Genomic DNA, 19,227 nt, shown 5'->3' with positions numbered 1-19,227 from the left:
GGGACGGGGGTGACGGGCCGGGCCGGGCGGCCGGGGCGGGGGGCTGTCTCTCTCTCCACACACACACACTCACACTCACTCACACTCACACAAGATGCGCCTCCACGGCTGGACCCGCCAAGGTGGAGCCCTCCCAGCCCCCCTCGTCTCCTCGCCTGGCCTCCTTCACCTACCCGCTGCCCACCCCCAGCGCGTCGCCGCCGCTGACTGCGCACGCGCGCACCGGCACCGGGCGCTCGCCCTTTGACCCCAGCCAGGGGCCGCCCTCCCCCACAACCCCTTTCAGCTGTGCCCCCCGCCCTGTGGGCGGGCTGCCGCCTATTCCCCCGGGCCAGGGCTGGGGCACAGCGCAAGGGGGAGGGGAGCGAGTGTATGGGGCATCTCTCTCTGGGGATGTGTCCCATGGGTGGGGTGGGGTGGGGTGGGGTGGCGTGGTTTGTGGGGCGCTGAAGAAATCAGTCCCCTCCATCTCCTACCTCTGGAAAACGCCCAAGCCCTTGGAGAACTGCCGGCACCGCGACCGTGGGGGCCGGGACCCTCCTCTGTGTCCTCCTGTGGCCCGGTCCAAGGGGCCTGGGCCTGGCCGGGGCTGCATTGGACCCCGACCACCCTGGCGTGTGGACTCGCTAAAAATCGGCGATTAGATATTGGATTCCAGCTTCCTTGAGGTCATTTCACTAATGAGTGCACCGGAAAGAGTTTCCTAATCCATCTGTGAGGGTGGCAACTGAAAGAGAATTTGAAAGCTGACAGAATAGGCGAGGGAAGGCATAGGAGATTTCCACACCCAGCAAGGAAGACTTTCCCGAAATGGAAGAAAGAAACGAGCAAACAGAGACACCGGTAGCCCGCCCGGAAAAGAGTCTGCCCCTGAGAGAAAGTACCCTGACCAGGTTCTCCCGTGGGTGGGTGGCCAGCTAGCGGCATTCAGAAGAGCGAGGCCCGCAGTCTGTGCGGAAGACACCTGCACTCGGGTGTGTGTGGCGGCACGATTCACAAGCAGCTCCAGATGTTAAACCAAGGAGAAGCCAGGGAGTTCCCAACGCCCCAGGTGTCCTCAGCCCACGACTGGCTGCTGTGGGAATGCGAAGCCCGGCTCCTTGTCTCAGAGCGGGACAACCAGGAGGTGTGACGTACACCCCGGGGTTCCCAGGAGGATCAGGCTGAAGCTGGGACTTGGCCTCAAAGTGTCCCCTCGCATGGCCACCCCCTTCCCCTTCCTGCTCCTCTACTCCTGGTGCCCCTCCATCCAGGGGCCAGACCTTAAAGAGTCACCGCAAGAGAATCCTGGTCCCCAAGGAGCCTTCTGGGGGACCGGTGCTGAGAGAGGTTGTGGGCATGGCCCGCTGGGGCTCTGCCCGACCCAGGGCTGAGAGATGCAACCTCCCAGCTCTGGGTCCCTGCAGGAAGCGTTGGCAAGCACAGGGCCGGTCCTCCAAAGGCCCAGGTGCAGGGAGCCCAGGCCAAGCAGCCTGTGGAAGAAGCCACTTGCCCTGCCACCCCGGGAACACGGCTGCAGGCCCCGGCCCTTCCCACCTCCTCCTCCTCCTCCTCTTCCCCCCCCGCCCCCCCCCCCCCGACATGGCACAGGGCTCAGAGACACCTCAGACTCTTGCTACCCAAAGTGCAAAGGGCATCAGTTGCTCCTCTAACCCCCCCCCCCGCCCAGCAGACCGCGTTGTCCAGCCAGCCCCCGGGCCTCCCTGGGGTGCCCAGCACAAAAGCGCAGACACCCACCGGACCCTCAATCTCAGCTTTCGGATGTTTTTGCCACTCTAAGGACCCGCAGGCCAGCTGGGCCTTCGGGCAGGACAGAGAGCCCCGGAATCCGACGTGGAGAGCTGCGTGTACGTCCCCATCAGGAGGCGGTCCCCACCTCCGCGACTCTCCCCTTGCGGGGAGCGGCAGCCGCAGGGCCTCAGGGAAGACACCAGGCTGGGTCCCCGCGGCACAGCGGGGGCCCCGCACGCGACTTAGGGACGGCTGCTGGAGACTGCTGCGGCCACCCTGCTGCCGGGTTTCTGGAGGGCTTCCTGGAAGCAGCGTCCACACCAAGCCCTTGGAAGGCCCAGGCGACGGAGGAGCCGGTCAGGCAGGGGCCGAGGACGGTGAGAGGCCGGACGGGCGGGAAGGAGCATGTCAGGCAGGGGCAGAGGACGGTGACAGGCCGGGCGGGAAGGAGCCGGTCAGGCGGGGGCCCGGGACAGTGACGGGCCTGGGCCTGGCCGGGGAGGAGTGCGTCAGGCAGGGGCAGAGGACACGGGCTGGGTAAGGGTTAGGGTGACAGTTAGGGCACAATTCACACAATCGCAAAGATGTGGAAGCGACCCGAGTGCCCATCCATCCAGGAGTGCATTAATAAAATGTGGCGCGTGGACACCACGGAGTGCCATTGGGCTGTGAGGAGCAGCGGTGAGAGGGCGCCTCTCGTGTTCTCCTGGCCAGAGCTGGAACCCGTTCCAGTAAGCCAAGTATCCCAAGAATGGACACACGAGCGCCCCGTGAGCGCGCTCACCAGCAAATGGGTACGAACGGATGGACACCTAAGTGGACAGAGAGGAATCACCTTCATCATCGGGTGGGTGTCGGGCGGGTGGGGGGAGGGGAGGGGCATACACCTCCATTAGGAATGGGGTGGGTGCGCACCGACTGGGGGATGGGCGCACTTGAAGCTCTGACCCGAGGGGGGAGGCTGGGAGAGGGCAACGTACCCGACCTTAACATTGGTGCCCCCACAATACGCTGGAACAACATGAGAGGTAAATGAATAAGAACACAGGGGGGAGGGGGGCACGGGCAACACATGTCACCTGAATACTTGTACTCCCATCATCTGCTTGAAAAGAGAGAGAAAAGAAAATGCAATGAGAGAGGTAAGAGACACTTTTTAAAAATAACGACTCCAAAGAGAAAAGTAAAAGGAGGCCTGTGGAGCAGGTCTGGGTGTGACTCCGGATCCCCCAACATCAGCTGCCACCACCAAAGATTCCTACGTGGAGCCCATAGAACCCCAAAAGCAACGGGACGAGTTCTGGTCCCATACTCCCTCAAAATGACATCCTGGCCTCCTTCTGGAACTCCCTCCCCTCTCAGACTCTCAAGGTTTCCTCCAGCGTGTCGGTTCCCACAGAGCAGACCTTTGGTCTGAGACCTGACAGTCCAGATGCCACGCATGCTGCCGCGTGGCGGCGGTGTCGCGGCTTGGGACAAGAGGAGGCCCCACGGTGCGGGCTGGGGCGCCAGGCACCCCACGGCGGGCGCTGAGGGTGGGGGTGACCCCCACCCCGGGCCGCCGCCGCGCTCCCAGAAAGGGGACAGAACAAGAGGCAAAAAAAAAAAAAAAAGAAGAAGAAGAAGCCTACGGCACCCGGTATTCCCAGGCGGTCTTCTCCCATCCAAGTACTAACCAGGCCCGACCCTGCTTAGCTTCCGAGACCAGAGGAGACCGGGGGGCGTTCAGGGTGGTGTGGCCCTAGACGGCGGAGGGCGCCCCTGCCCCGCTCAAGATCCCAGCGTCTCTGCGCTTCCCCGCCGCCTCCTCCCGCCCCAGGCCCCGCGCCCGGCCGGGCCTGTTGAGTTCGCCGGCCGGGTCCGGCGGGCTCCGAGGGACGGGGGTGACGGGCCGGGCCGGGCGGCCGGGGCGGGGGGCTGTCTCTCTCTCCACACACACACACTCACACTCACTCACACTCACACAAGATGCGCCTCCACGGCTGGACCCGCCAAGGTGGAGCCCTCCCAGCCCCCCTCGTCTCCTCGCCTGGCCTCCTTCACCTACCCGCTGCCCACCCCCAGCGCGTCGCCGCCGCTGACTGCGCACGCGCGCACCGGCACCGGGCGCTCGCCCTTTGACCCCAGCCAGGGGCCGCCCTCCCCACAACCCCTTTCAGCTGTGCCCCCCGCCCTGTGGGCGGGCTGCCGCCTATTCCCCGGGCCAGGGCTGGGGCACAGCGCAAGGGGGAGGGGAGCGAGTGTATGGGGCATCTCTCTCTGGGGATGTGTCCCATGGGTGGGGTGGGGTGGGGTGGGGTGGCGTGGTTTGTGGGGCGCTGAAGAAATCAGTCCCCTCCATCTCCTACCTCTGGAAAACGCCCAAGCCCATGGAGAACTGCCGGCACCGCTACCGTGGGGGCCGGGACCCTCCTCTGTGTCCTCCTGTGGCCCGGTCCAAGGGGCCTGGGCCTGGCCGGGGCTGCATTGGACCCCGACCACCCTGGCGTGTGGACTCGCTAAAAATCGGCGATTAGATATTGGATTCCAGCTTCCTTGAGGTCATTTCACTAATGAGTGCACCGGAAAGAGTTTCCTAATCCATCTGTGAGGGTGGCAACTGAAAGAGAATTTGAAAGCTGACAGAATAGGCGAGGGAAGGCATAGGAGATTTCCACACCCAGCAAGGAAGACTTTCCCGAAATGGAAGAAAGAAAGGAGCAAACAGAGACACCGGTAGCCCGCCCGGAAAAGAGTCTGCCCCTGAGAGAAAGTACCCTGACCAGGTTCTCCCGTGGGTGGGTGGCCAGCTAGCGGCATTCAGAAGAGCGAGGCCCGCAGTCTGTGCGGAAGACACCTGCACTCGGGTGTGTGTGGCGGCACGATTCACAAGCAGCTCCAGATGTTAAACCAAGGAGAAGCCAGGGAGTTCCCAACGCCCCAGGTGTCCTCAGCCCACGACTGGCTGCTGTGGGAATGCGAAGCCCGGCTCCTTGTCTCAGAGCGGGACAACCAGGAGGTGTGACGTACACCCCGGGGTTCCCAGGAGGATCAGGCTGAAGCTGGGACTTGGCCTCAAAGTGTCCCCTCGCATGGCCACCCCCTTCCCCTTCCTGCTCCTCTACTCCTGGTGCCCCTCCATCCAGGGGCCAGACCTTAAAGAGTCACCGCAAGAGAATCCCTGGTCCCCAAGGAGCCTTCTGGGGGACCGGTGCTGAGAGAGGTTGTGGGCATGGCCCGCTGGGGCTCTGCCCGACCCAGGGCTGAGAGATGCAACCTCCCAGCTCTGGGTCCCTGCAGGAAGCGTTGGCAAGCACAGGGCCGGTCCTCCAAAGGCCCAGGTGCAGGGAGCCCAGGCCAAGCAGCCTGTGGAAGAAGCCACTTGCCCTGCCACCCCGGGAACACGGCTGCAGGCCCCGGCCCTTCCCACCTCCTCCTCCTCCTCCTCTTCCCCCCCCGCCCCCCCCCCCCCCGACATGGCACAGGGCTCAGAGACACCTCAGACTCTTGCTACCCAAAGTGCAAAGGGCATCAGTTGCTCCTCTAACCCCCCCCCCGCCCAGCAGACCGCGTTGTCCAGCCAGCCCCCGGGCCTCCCTGGGGTGCCCAGCACAAAAGCGCAGACACCCACCGGACCCTCAATCTCAGCTTTCGGATGTTTTTGCCACTCTAAGGACCCGCAGGCCAGCTGGGCCTTCGGGCAGGACAGAGAGCCCCGGAATCCGACGTGGAGAGCTGCGTGTACGTCCCCATCAGGAGGCGGTCCCCACCTCCGCGACTCTCCCCTTGCGGGGAGCGGCAGCCGCAGGGCCTCAGGGAAGACACCAGGCTGGGTCCCCGCGGCACAGCGGGGGCCCCGCACGCGACTTAGGGACGGCTGCTGGAGACTGCTGCGGCCACCCTGCTGCCGGGTTTCTGGAGGGCTTCCTGGAAGCAGCGTCCACACCAAGCCCTTGGAAGGCCCAGGCGACGGAGGAGCCGGTCAGGCAGGGGCCGAGGACGGTGAGAGGCCGGACGGGCGGGAAGGAGCATGTCAGGCAGGGGCAGAGGACGGTGACAGGCCGGGCGGGAAGGAGCCGGTCAGGCGGGGGCCCGGGACAGTGACGGGCCTGGGCCTGGCCGGGGAGGAGTGCGTCAGGCAGGGGCAGAGGACACGGGCTGGGTAAGGGTTAGGGTGACAGTTAGGGCACAATTCACACAATCGCAAAGATGTGGAAGCGACCCGAGTGCCCATCCATCCAGGAGTGCATTAATAAAATGTGGCGCGTGGACACCACGGAGTGCCATTGGGCTGTGAGGAGCAGCGGTGAGAGGGCGCCTCTCGTGTTCTCCTGGCCAGAGCTGGAACCCGTTCCAGTAAGCCAAGTATCCCAAGAATGGACACACGAGCGCCCCGTGAGCGCGCTCACCAGCAAATGGGTACGAACGGATGGACACCTAAGTGGACAGAGAGGAATCACCTTCATCATCGGGTGGGTGTCGGGCGGGTGGGGGGAGGGGAGGGGCATACACCTCCATTAGGAATGGGGTGGGTGCGCACCGACTGGGGGATGGGCGCACTTGAAGCTCTGACCCGAGGGGGGAGGCTGGGAGAGGGCAACGTACCCGACCTTAACATTGGTGCCCCCACAATACGCTGGAACAACATGAGAGGTAAATGAATAAGAACACAGGGGGGAGGGGGGCACGGGCAACACATGTCACCTGAATACTTGTACTCCCATCATCTGCTTGAAAAGAGAGAGAAAAGAAAATGCAATGAGAGAGGTAAGAGACACTTTTTAAAAATAACGACTCCAAAGAGAAAAGTAAAAGGAGGCCTGTGGAGCAGGTCTGGGTGTGACTCCGGATCCCCCAACATCAGCTGCCACCACCAAAGATTCCTACGTGGAGCCCATAGAACCCCAAAAGCAACGGGACGAGTTCTGGTCCCATACTCCCTCAAAATGACATCCTGGCCTCCTTCTGGAACTCCCTCCCCTCTCAGACTCTCAAGGTTTCCTCCAGCGTGTCGGTTCCCACAGAGCAGACCTTTGGTCTGAGACCTGACAGTCCAGATGCCACGCATGCTGCCGCGTGGCGGCGGTGTCGCGGCTTGGGACAAGAGGAGGCCCCACGGTGCGGGCTGGGGCGCCAGGCACCCCACGGCGGGCGCTGAGGGTGGGGGTGACCCCCACCCCGGGCCGCCGCCGCGCTCCCAGAAAGGGACAGAACAAGAGGCAAAAAAAAAAAAAAAAGAAGAAGAAGAAGCCTACGGCACCCGGTATTCCCAGGCGGTCTTCTCCCATCCAAGTACTAACCAGGCCCGACCCTGCTTAGCTTCCCGAGACCAGAGGAGACCGGGGGGCGTTCAGGGTGGTGTGGCCCTAGACGGCGGAGGGCGCCCCTGCCCCGCTCAAGATCCCAGCGTCTCTGCGCTTCCCCGCCGCCTCCTCCCGCCCCAGGCCCCGCGCCCGGCCGGGCCTGTTGAGTTCGCCGGCCGGGTCCGGCGGGCTCCGAGGGACGGGGGTGACGGGCCGGGCCGGGCGGCCGGGGCGGGGGGCTGTCTCTCTCTCCACACACACACACTCACACTCACTCACACTCACACAAGATGCGCCTCCACGGCTGGACCCGCCAAGGTGGAGCCCTCCCAGCCCCCCTCGTCTCCTCGCCTGGCCTCCTTCACCTACCCGCTGCCCACCCCCAGCGCGTCACCGCCGCTGACTGCGCACGCGCGCACCGGCACCGGGCGCTCGCCCTTTGACCCCAGCCAGGGGCCGCCCTCCCCCACAACCCCTTTCAGCTGTGCCCCCCGCCCTGTGGGCGGGCTGCCGCCTATTCCCCCGGGCCAGGGCTGGGGCACAGCGCAAGGGGGAGGGGAGCGAGTGTATGGGGCATCTCTCTCTGGGGATGTGTCCCATGGGTGGGGTGGGGTGGGGTGGGGTGGCGTGGTTTGTGGGGCGCTGAAGAAATCAGTCCCCTCCATCTCCTACCTCTGGAAAACGCCCAAGCCCTTGGAGAACTGCCGGCACCGCTACCGTGGGGGCCGGGACCCTCCTCTGTGTCCTCCTGTGGCCCGGTCCAAGGGGCCTGGGCCTGGCCGGGGCTGCATTGGACCCCGACCACCCTGGCGTGTGGACTCGCTAAAAATCGGCGATTAGATATTGGATTCCAGCTTCCTTGAGGTCATTTCACTAATGAGTGCACCGGAAAGAGTTTCCTAATCCATCTGTGAGGGTGGCAACTGAAAGAGAATTTGAAAGCTGACAGAATAGGCGAGGGAAGGCATAGGAGATTTCCACACCCAGCAAGGAAGACTTTCCCGAAATGGAAGAAAGAAAGGAGCAAACAGAGACACCGGTAGCCCGCCCGGAAAAGAGTCTGCCCCTGAGAGAAAGTACCCTGACCAGGTTCACCCGTGGGTGGGTGGCCAGCTAGCGGCATTCAGAAGAGCGAGGCCCGCAGTCTGTGGCGGAAGACACCTGCACTCGGGTGTGTGTGGCGGCACGATTCACAAGCAGCTCCAGATGTTAAACCAAGGAGAAGCCAGGGAGTTCCCAACGCCCCAGGTGTCCTCAGCCCACGACTGGCTGCTGTGGGAATGCGAAGCCCGGCTCCTTGTCTCAGAGCGGGACAACCAGGAGGTGTGACGTACACCCCGGGGTTCCCAGGAGGATCAGGCTGAAGCTGGGACTTGGCCTCAAAGTGTCCCCTCGCATGGCCACCCCCTTCCCCTTCCTGCTCCTCTACTCCTGGTGCCCCTCCATCCAGGGGCCAGACCTTAAAGAGTCACCGCAAGAGAATCCTGGTCCCCAAGGAGCCTTCTGGGGGACCGGTGCTGAGAGAGGTTGTGGGCATGGCCCGCTGGGGCTCTGCCCGACCCAGGGCTGAGAGATGCAACCTCCCAGCTCTGGGTCCCTGCAGGAAGCGTTGGCAAGCACAGGGCCGGTCCTCCAAAGGCCCAGGTGCAGGGAGCCCAGGCCAAGCAGCCTGTGGAAGAAGCCACTTGCCCTGCCACCCCGGGAACACGGCTGCAGGCCCCGGCCCTTCCCACCTCCTCCTCCTCCTCCTCCTCTTCCCCCCCCGCCCCCCCCCCCCCCCGACATGGCACAGGGCTCAGAGACACCTCAGACTCTTGCTACCCAAAGTGCAAAGGGCATCAGTTGCTCCTCTAACCCCCCCCCCCGCCCAGCAGACCGCGTTGTCCAGCCAGCCCCCGGGCCTCCCTGGGGTGCCCAGCACAAAAGCGCAGACACCCACCGGACCCTCAATCTCAGCTTTCGGATGTTTTTGCCACTCTAAGGACCCGCAGGCCAGCTGGGCCTTCGGGCAGGAACAGAGAGCCCCGGAATCCGACGTGGAGAGCTGCGTGTACGTCCCCATCAGGAGGCGGTCCCCACCTCCGCGACTCTCCCCTTGCGGGGAGCGGCAGCCGCAGGGCCTCAGGGAAGACACCAGGCTGGGTCCCCGCGGCACAGCGGGGGCCCCGCACGCGACTTAGGGACGGCTGCTGGAGACTGCTGCGGCCACCCTGCTGCCGGGTTTCTGGAGGGCTTCCTGGAAGCAGCGTCCACACCAAGCCCTTGGAAGGCCCAGGCGACGGAGGAGCCGGTCAGGCAGGGGCCGAGGACGGTGAGAGGCCGGACGGGCGGGAAGGAGCATGTCAGGCAGGGGCAGAGGACGGTGACAGGCCGGGCGGGAAGGAGCCGGTCAGGCGGGGGCCCGGGACAGTGACGGGCCTGGGCCTGGCCGGGGAGGAGTGCGTCAGGCAGGGGCAGAGGACACGGGCTGGGTAAGGGTTAGGGTGACAGTTAGGGCACAATTCACACAATCGCAAAGATGTGGAAGCGACCCGAGTGCCCATCCATCCAGGAGTGCATTAATAAAATGTGGCGCGTGGACACCACGGAGTGCCATTGGGCTGTGAGGAGCAGCGGTGAGAGGGCGCCTCTCGTGTTCTCCTGGCCAGAGCTGGAACCCGTTCCAGTAAGCCAAGTATCCCAAGAATGGACACACGAGCGCCCCGTGAGCGCGCTCACCAGCAAATGGGTACGAACGGATGGACACCTAAGTGGACAGAGAGGAATCACCTTCATCATCGGGTGGGTGTCGGGCGGGTGGGGGGAGGGGAGGGGCATACACCTCCATTAGGAATGGGGTGGGTGCGCACCGACTGGGGGATGGGCGCACTTGAAGCTCTGACCCGAGGGGGGAGGCTGGGAGAGGGCAACGTACCCGACCTTAACATTGGTGCCCCCACAATACGCTGGAACAACATGAGAGGTAAATGAATAAGAACACAGGGGGGAGGGGGGCACGGGCAACACATGTCACCTGAATACTTGTACTCCCATCATCTGCTTGAAAAGAGAGAGAAAAGAAAATGCAATGAGAGAGGTAAGAGACACTTTTTAAAAATAACGACTCCAAAGAGAAAAGTAAAAGGAGGCCTGTGGAGCAGGTCTGGGTGTGACTCCGGATCCCCCAACATCAGCTGCCACCACCAAAGATTCCTACGTGGAGCCCATAGAACCCCAAAAGCAACGGGACGAGTTCTGGTCCCATACTCCCTCAAAATGACATCCTGGCCTCCTTCTGGAACTCCCTCCCCTCTCAGACTCTCAAGGTTTCCTCCAGCGTGTCGGTTCCCACAGAGCAGACCTTTGGTCTGAGACCTGACAGTCCAGATGCCACGCATGCTGCCGCGTGGCGGCGGTGTCGCGGCTTGGGACAAGAGGAGGCCCCACGGTGCGGGCTGGGGCGCCAGGCACCCCACGGCGGGCGCTGAGGGTGGGGGTGACCCCCACCCCGGGCCGCCGCCGCGCTCCCAGAAAGGGGACAGAACAAGAGGCAAAAAAAAAAAAAAAAGAAGAAGAAGAAGCCTACGGCACCCGGTATTCCCAGGCGGTCTTCTCCCATCCAAGTACTAACCAGGCCCGACCCTGCTTAGCTTCCGAGACCAGAGGAGACCGGGGGGCGTTCAGGGTGGTGTGGCCCTAGACGGCGGAGGGCGCCCTGCCCCGCTCAAGATCCCAGCGTCTCTGCGCTTCCCCGCCGCCTCCTCCCGCCCCAGGCCCCGCGCCCGGCCGGGCCTGTTGAGTTCGCCGGCCGGGTCCGGCGGGCTCCGAGGGACGGGGGTGACGGGCCGGGCCGGGCGGCCGGGGCGGGGGGCTGTCTCTCTCTCCACACACACACACTCACACTCACTCACACTCACACAAGATGCGCCTCCACGGCTGGACCCGCCAAGGTGGAGCCCTCCCAGCCCCCCTCGTCTCCTCGCCTGGCCTCCTTCACCTACCCGCTGCCCACCCCCAGCGCGTCGCCGCCGCTGACTGCGCACGCGCGCACCGGCACCGGGCGCTCGCCCTTTGACCCCAGCCAGGGCCGCCCTCCCCCACAACCCCTTTCAGCTGTGCCCCCCGCCCTGTGGGCGGGCTGCCGCCTATTCCCCCGGGCCAGGGCTGGGGCACAGCGCAAGGGGGAGGGGAGCGAGTGTATGGGGCATCTCTCTCTGGGGATGTGTCCCATGGGTGGGGTGGGGTGGGGTGGGGTGGCGTGGTTTGTGGGGCGCTGAAGAAATCAGTCCCCTCCATCTCCTACCTCTGGAAAACGCCCAAGCCCTTGGAGAACTGCCGGCACCGCGACCGTGGGGGCCGGGACCCTCCTCTGTGTCCTCCTGTGGCCCGGTCCAAGGGGCCTGGGCCTGGCCGGGGCTGCATTGGACCCCGACCACCCTGGCGTGTGGACTCGCTAAAAATCGGCGATTAGATATTGGATTCCAGCTTCCTTGAGGTCATTTCACTAATGAGTGCACCGGAAAGAGTTTCCTAATCCATCTGTGAGGGTGGCAACTGAAAGAGAATTTGAAAGCTGACAGAATATAGGCGAGGGAAGGCATAGGAGATTTCCACACCCAGCAAGGAAGACTTTCCCGAAATGGAAGAAAGAAAGGAGCAAACAGAGACACCGGTAGCCCGCCCGGAAAAGAGTCTGCCCCTGAGAGAAAGTACCCTGACCAGGTTCTCCCGTGGGTGGGTGGCCAGCTAGCGGCATTCAGAAGAGCGAGGCCCGCAGTCTGTGCGGAAGACACCTGCACTCGGGTGTGTGTGGCGGCACGATTCACAAGCAGCTCCAGATGTTAAACCAAGGAGAAGCCAGGGAGTTCCCAACGCCCCAGGTGTCCTCAGCCCACGACTGGCTGCTGTGGGAATGCGAAGCCCGGCTCCTTGTCTCAGAGCGGGACAACCAGGAGGTGTGACGTACACCCCGGGGTTCCCAGGAGGATCAGGCTGAAGCTGGGACTTGGCCTCAAAGTGTCCCCTCGCATGGCCACCCCCTTCCCCTTCCTGCTCCTCTACTCCTGGTGCCCCTCCATCCAGGGGCCAGACCTTAAAGAGTCACCGCAAGAGAATCCTGGTCCCCAAGGAGCCTTCTGGGGGACCGGTGCTGAGAGAGGTTGTGGGCATGGCCCGCTGGGGCTCTGCCCGACCCAGGGCTGAGAGATGCAACCTCCCAGCTCTGGGTCCCTGCAGGAAGCGTTGGCAAGCACAGGGCCGGTCCTCCAAAGGCCCAGGTGCAGGGAGCCCAGGCCAAGCAGCCTGTGGAAGAAGCCACTTGCCCTGCCACCCCGGGAACACGGCTGCAGGCCCCGGCCCTTCCCACCTCCTCCTCCTCCTCCTCTTCCCCCCCCCGCCCCCCCCCGACATGGCACAGGGCTCAGAGACACCTCAGACTCTTGCTACCCAAAGTGCAAAGGGCATCAGTTGCTCCTCTAACCCCCCCCCCCCGCCCAGCAGACCGCGTTGTCCAGCCAGCCCCCGGGCCTCCCTGGGGTGCCCAGCACAAAAGCGCAGACACCCACCGGACCCTCAATCTCAGCTTTCGGATGTTTTTGCCACTCTAAGGACCCGCAGGCCAGCTGGGCCTTCGGGCAGGACAGAGAGCCCCGGAATCCGACGTGGAGAGCTGCGTGTACGTCCCCATCAGGAGGCGGTCCCCACCTCCGCGACTCTCCCCTTGCGGGGAGCGGCAGCCGCAGGGCCTCAGGGAAGACACCAGGCTGGGTCCCCGCGGCACAGCGGGGGCCCCGCACGCGACTTAGGGACGGCTGCTGGAGACTGCTGCGGCCACCCTGCTGCCGGGTTTCTGGAGGGCTTCCTGGAAGCAGCGTCCACACCAAGCCCTTGGAAGGCCCAGGCGACGGAGGAGCCGGTCAGGCAGGGGCCGAGGACGGTGAGAGGCCGGACGGGCGGGAAGGAGCATGTCAGGCAGGGGCAGAGGACGGTGACAGGCCGGGCGGGAAGGAGCCGGTCAGGCGGGGGCCCGGGACAGTGACGGGCCTGGGCCTGGCCGGGGAGGAGTGCGTCAGGCAGGGGCAGAGGACACGGGCTGGGTAAGGGTTAGGGTGACAGTTAGGGCACAATTCACACAATCGCAAAGATGTGGAAGCGACCCGAGTGCCCATCCATCCAGGAGTGCATTAATAAAATGTGGCGCGTGGACACCACGGAGTGCCATTGGGCTGTGAGGAGCAGCGGTGAGAGGGCGCCTCTCGTGTTCTCCTGGCCAGAGCTGGAACCCGTTCCAGTAAGCCAAGTATCCCAAGAATGGACACACGAGCGCCCCGTGAGCGCGCTCACCAGCAAATGGGTACGAACGGATGGACACCTAAGTGGACAGAGAGGAATCACCTTCATCATCGGGTGGGTGTCGGGCGGGTGGGGGGAGGGGAGGGGCATACACCTCCATTAGGAATGGGGTGGGTGCGCACCGACTGGGGGATGGGCGCACTTGAAGCTCTGACCCGAGGGGGGAGGCTGGGAGAGGGCAACGTACCCGACCTTAACATTGGTGCCCCCACAATACGCTGGAACAACATGAGAGGTAAATGAATAAGAACACAGGGGGGAGGGGGGCACGGGCAACACATGTCACCTGAATACTTGTACTCCCATCATCTGCTTGAAAAGAGAGAGAAAAGAAAATGCAATGAGAGAGGTAAGAGACACTTTTTAAAAATAACGACTCCAAAGAGAAAAGTAAAAGGAGGCCTGTGGAGCAGGTCTGGGTGTGACTCCGGATCCCCCAACATCAGCTGCCACCACCAAAGATTCCTACGTGGAGCCCATAGAACCCCAAAAGCAACGGGACGAGTTCTGGTCCCATACTCCCTCAAAATGACATCCTGGCCTCCTTCTGGAACTCCCTCCCCTCTCAGACTCTCAAGGTTTCCTCCAGCGTGTCGGTTCCCACAGAGCAGACCTTTGGTCTGAGACCTGACAGTCCAGATGCCACGCATGCTGCCGCGTGGCGGCGGTGTCGCGGCTTGGGACAAGAGGAGGCCCCACGGTGCGGGCTGGGGCGCCAGGCACCCCACGGCGGGCGCTGAGGGTGGGGGTGACCCCCACCCCGGGCCGCCGCCGCGCTCCCAGAAAGGGGACAGAACAAGAGGCAAAAAAAAAAAAAAAAGAAGAAGAAGAAGCCTACGGCACCCGGTATTCCCAGGCGGTCTTCTCCCATCCAAGTACTAACCAGGCCCGACCCTGCTTAGCTTCCGAGACCAGAGGAGACCGGGGGGCGTTCAGGGTGGTGTGGCCCTAGACGGCGGAGGGCGCCCCTGCCCCGCTCAAGATCCCAGCGTCTCTGCGCTTCCCCGCCGCCTCCTCCCGCCCCAGGCCCCGCGCCCGGCCGGGCCTGTTGAGTTCGCCGGCCGGGTCCGGCGGGCTCCGAGGGACGGGGGTGACGGGCCGGGCCGGGCGGCCGGGGCGGGGGGCTGTCTCTCTCTCCACACACACACACTCACACTCACTCACACTCACACAAGATGCGCCTCCACGGCTGGACCCGCCAAGGTGGAGCCCTCCCAGCCCCCCTCGTCTCCTCGCCTGGCCTCCTTCACCTACCCGCTGCCCACCCCCAGCGCGTCGCCGCCGCTGACTGCGCACGCGCGCACCGGCACCGGGCGCTCGCCCTTTGACCCCAGCCAGGGGCCGCCCTCCCCCACAACCCCTTTCAGCTGTGCCCCCCGCCCTGTGGGCGGGCTGCCGCCTATTCCCCCGGGCCAGGGCTGGGGCACAGCGCAAGGGGGAGGGGAGCGAGTGTATGGGGCATCTCTCTCTGGGGATGTGTCCCATGGGTGGGGTGGGGTGGGGTGGGGTGGCGTGGTTTGTGGGGCGCTGAAGAAATCAGTCCCCTCCATCTCCTACCTCTGGAAAACGCCCAAGCCCTTGGAGAACTGCCGGCACCGCGACCGTGGGGGCCGGGACCCTCCTCTGTGTCCTCCTGTGGCCCGGTCCAAGGGGCCTGGGCCTGGCCGGGGCTGCATTGGACCCCGACCACCCTGGCGTGTGGACTCGCTAAAAATCGGCGATTAGATATTGGATTCCAGCTTCCTTGAGGTCATTTCACTAATGAGTGCACCGGAAAGAGTTTCCTAATCCATCTGTGAGGGTGGCAACTGAAAGAGAATTTGAAAGCTGACAGAATAGGCGAGGGAAGGCATAGGAGATTTCCACACCCAGCAAGGAAGACTTTCCCGAAATGGAAGAAAGAAAGGAGCAAACAGAGACACCGGTAGCCCACCCGGAAAAGAGTCTGCCCCTGAGAGAAAGTACCCTGACCAGGTTCTCCCGTGGGTGGGTGGCCAGCTAGCGGCATTCAGAAGAGCGAGGCCCGCAGTCTGTGCGGAAGACACCTGCACTCGGGTGTGTGTGGCGGCACGATTCACAAGCAGCTCCAGATGTTAAACCAAGGAGAAGCCAGGGAGTTCCCAACGCCCCAGGTGTCCTCAGCCCACGACTGGCTGCTGTGGGAATGCGAAGCCCGGCTCCTTGTCTCAGAGCGGGACAACCAGGAGGTGTGACGTACACCCCGGGGTTCCCAGGAGGATCAGGCTGAAGCTGGGACTTGGCCTCAAAGTGTCCCCTCGCATGGCCACCCCCTTCCCCTTCCTGCTCCTCTACTCCTGGTGCCCCTCCATCCAGGGGCCAGACCTTAAAGAGTCACCGCAAGAGAATCCTGGTCCCCAAGGAGCCTTCTGGGGGACCGGTGCTGAGAGAGGTTGTGGGCATGGCCCGCTGGGGCTCTGCCCGACCCAGGGCTGAGAGATGCAACCTCCCAGCTCTGGGTCCCTGCAGGAAGCGTTGGCAAGCACAGGGCCGGTCCTCCAAAGGCCCAGGTGCAGGGAGCCCAGGCCAAGCAGCCTGTGGAAGAAGCCACTTGCCCTGCCACCCCGGGAACACGGCTGCAGGCCCCGGCCCTTCCCACCTCCTCCTCCTCCTCCTCTTCCCCCCCCGCCCCCCCCCCCCGACATGGCACAGGGCTCAGAGACACCTCAGACTCTTGCTACCCAAAGTGCAAAGGGCATCAGTTGCTCCTCTAACCCCCCCCCCCGCCCAGCAGACCGCGTTGTCCAGCCAGCCCCCGGGCCTCCCTGGGGTGCCCAGCACAAAAGCGCAGACACCCACCGGACCCTCAATCTCAGCTTTCGGATGTTTTTGCCACTCTAAGGACCCGCAGGCCAGCTGGGCCTTCGGGCAGGACAGAGAGCCCCGGAATCCGACGTGGAGAGCTGCGTGTACGTCCCCATCAGGAGGCGGTCCCCACCTCCGCGACTCTCCCCTTGCGGGGAGCGGCAGCCGCAGGGCCTCAGGGAAGACACCAGGCTGGGTCCCCGCGGCACAGCGGGGGCCCCGCACGCGACTTAGGGACGGCTGCTGGAGACTGCTGCGGCCACCCTGCTGCCGGGTTTCTGGAGGGCTTCCTGGAAGCAGCGTCCACACCAAGCCCTTGGAAGGCCCAGGCGACGGAGGAGCCGGTCAGGCAGGGGCCGAGGACGGTGAGAGGCCGGACGGGCGGGAAGGAGCATGTCAGGCAGGGGCAGAGGACGGTGACAGGCCGGGCGGGAAGGAGCCGGTCAGGCGGGGGCCCGGGACAGTGACGGGCCTGGGCCTGGCCGGGGAGGAGTGCGTCAGGCAGGGGCAGAGGACACGGGCTGGGTAAGGGTTAGGGTGACAGTTAGGGCACAATTCACACAATCGCAAAGATGTGGAAGCGACCCGAGTGCCCATCCATCCAGGAGTGCATTAATAAAATGTGGCGCGTGGACACCACGGAGTGCCATTGGGCTGTGAGGAGCAGCGGTGAGAGGGCGCCTCTCGTGTTCTCCTGGCCAGAGCTGGAACCCGTTCCAGTAAGCCAAGTATCCCAAGAATGGACACACGAGCGCCCCGTGAGCGCGCTCACCAGCAAATGGGTACGAACGGATGGACACCTAAGTGGACAGAGAGGAATCACCTTCATCATCGGGTGGGTGTCGGGCGGGTGGGGGGAGGGGAGGGGCATACACCTCCATTAGGAATGGGGTGGGTGCGCACCGACTGGGGGATGGGCGCACTTGAAGCTCTGACCCGAGGGGGGAGGCTGGGAGAGGGCAACGTACCCGACCTTAACATTGGTGCCCCCACAATACGCTGGAACAACATGAGAGGTAAATGAATAAGAACACAGGGGGGAGGGGGGCACGGGCAACACATGTCACCTGAATACTTGTACTCCCATCATCTGCTTGAAAAGAGAGAGAAAAGAAAATGCAATGAGAGAGGTAAGAGACACTTTTTAAAAATAACGACTCCAAAGAGAAAAGTAAAAGGAGGCCTGTGGAGCAGGTCTGGGTGTGACTCCGGATCCCCCAACATCAGCTGCCACCACCAAAGATTCCTACGTGGAGCCCATAGAACCCCAAAAGCAACGGGACGAGTTCTGGTCCCATACTCCCTCAAAATGACATCCTGGCCTCCTTCTGGAACTCCCTCCCCTCTCAGACTCTCAAGGTTTCCTCCAGCGTGTCGGTTCCCACAGAGCAGACCTTTGGTCTGAGACCTGACAGTCCAGATGCCACGCATGCTGCCGCGTGGCGGCGGTGTCGCGGCTTGGGACAAGAGGAGGCCCCACGGTGCGGGCTGGGGCGCCAGGCACCCCACGGCGGGCGCTGAGGGTGGGGGTGACCCCCACCCCGGGCCGCCGCCGCGCTCCCAGAAAGGGGACAGAACAAGAGGCAAAAAAAAAAAAAAAGAAGAAGAAGAAGCCTACGGCACCCGGTATTCCCAGGCGGTCTTCTCCCATCCAAGTACTAACCAGGCCCGACCCTGCTTAGCTTCCGAGACCAGAGGAGACCGGGGGGCGTTCAGGGTGGTGTGGCCCTAGACGGCGGAGGGCGCCCCTGCCCCGCTCAAGATCCCAGCGTCTCTGCGCTTCCCCGCCGCCTCCTCCCGCCCCAGGCCCCGCGCCCGGCCGGGCCTGTTGAGTTCGCCGGCCGGGTCCGGCGGGCTCCGAGGGACGGGGGTGACGGGCCGGGCCGGGCGGCCGGGGCGGGGGGCTGTCTCTCTCTCCACACACACACACTCACACTCACTCACACTCACACAAGATGCGCCTCCACGGCTGGACCCGCCAAGGTGGAGCCCTCCCAGCCCCCCTCGTCTCCTCGCCTGGCCTCCTTCACCTACCCGCTGCCCACCCCCAGCGCGTCGCCGCCGCTGACTGCGCACGCGCGCACCGGCACCGGGCGCTCGCCCTTTGACCCCAGCCAGGGGCCGCCCTCCCCCACAACCCCTTTCAGCTGTGCCCCCCGCCCTGTGGGCGGGCTGCCGCCTATTCCCCCGGGCCAGGGCTGGGGCACAGCGCAAGGGGGAGGGGAGCGAGTGTATGGGGCATCTCTCTCTGGGGATGTGTCCCATGGGTGGGGTGGGGTGGGGTGGGGTGGCGTGGTTTGTGGGGCGCTGAAGAAATCAGTCCCCTCCATCTCCTACCTCTGGAAAACGCCCAAGCCCTTGGAGAACTGCCGGCACCGCTACCGTGGGGGCCGGGACCCTCCTCTGTGTCCTCCTGTGGCCCGGTCCAAGGGGCCTGGGCCTGGCCGGGGCTGCATTGGACCCCGACCACCCTGGCGTGTGGACTCGCTAAAAATCGGCGATTAGATATTGGATTCCAGCTTCCTTGAGGTCATTTCACTAATGAGTGCACCGGAAAGAGTTTCCTAATCCATCTGTGAGGGTGGCAACTGAAAGAGAATTTGAAAGCTGACAGAATAGGCGAGGGAAGGCATAGGAGATTTCCACACCCAGCAAGGAAGACTTTCCCGAAATGGAAGAAAGAAAGGAGCAAACAGAGACACCGGTAGCCCGCCCGGAAAAGAGTCTGCCCCTGAGAGAAAGTACCCTGACCAGGTTCACCCGTGGGTGGGTGGCCAGCTAGCGGCATTCAGAAGAGCGAGGCCCGCAGTCTGTGCGGAAGACACCTGCACTCGGGTGTGTGTGGCGGCACGATTCACAAGCAGCTCCAGATGTTAAACCAAGGAGAAGCCAGGGAGTTCCCAACGCCCCAGGTGTCCTCAGCCCACGACTGGCTGCTGTGGGAATGCGAAGCCCGGCTCCTTGTCTCAGAGCGGGACAACCAGGAGGTGTGACGTACACCCCGGGGTTCCCAGGAGGATCAGGCTGAAGCTGGGACTTGGCCTCAAAGTGTCCCCTCGCA

At 64.0% G+C, this 19,227-nt stretch overlaps 5 pseudogenes; all 5 read right to left on the bottom strand.

Annotated features, from left to right (window-relative positions):
* Window positions 1-3,355: 3,355 nt before the first annotated feature.
* LOC142869463 (uncharacterized) lies at window positions 3,356-3,478 on the bottom strand (annotated as a pseudogene).
* Window positions 3,479-6,958: 3,480 nt separating this feature from the next.
* Window positions 6,959-7,082, bottom strand: LOC142869468 (uncharacterized; annotated as a pseudogene).
* A 3,489-nt stretch (window positions 7,083-10,571) lies between these two features.
* Window positions 10,572-10,694, bottom strand: LOC142869462 (uncharacterized; annotated as a pseudogene).
* Window positions 10,695-14,174: 3,480 nt separating this feature from the next.
* On the bottom strand, window positions 14,175-14,297 carry LOC142869461 (uncharacterized; annotated as a pseudogene).
* A 3,480-nt stretch (window positions 14,298-17,777) lies between these two features.
* Window positions 17,778-17,900, bottom strand: LOC142869473 (uncharacterized; annotated as a pseudogene).
* Between the last annotated feature and the right edge of the window lie 1,327 nt (window positions 17,901-19,227).

This window comes from Microcebus murinus, unplaced genomic scaffold (genome assembly GCF_040939455.1).
Source record: "Microcebus murinus isolate Inina unplaced genomic scaffold, M.murinus_Inina_mat1.0 scaf079_hap2_Mmur4.0, whole genome shotgun sequence".
In the NCBI taxonomy this organism is placed as follows: domain Eukaryota; kingdom Metazoa; phylum Chordata; class Mammalia; order Primates; family Cheirogaleidae; genus Microcebus; species Microcebus murinus.
Note: the sequence above shows the minus strand (reverse complement) of the source record. Positions and strands in the feature narration are given on the sequence as shown.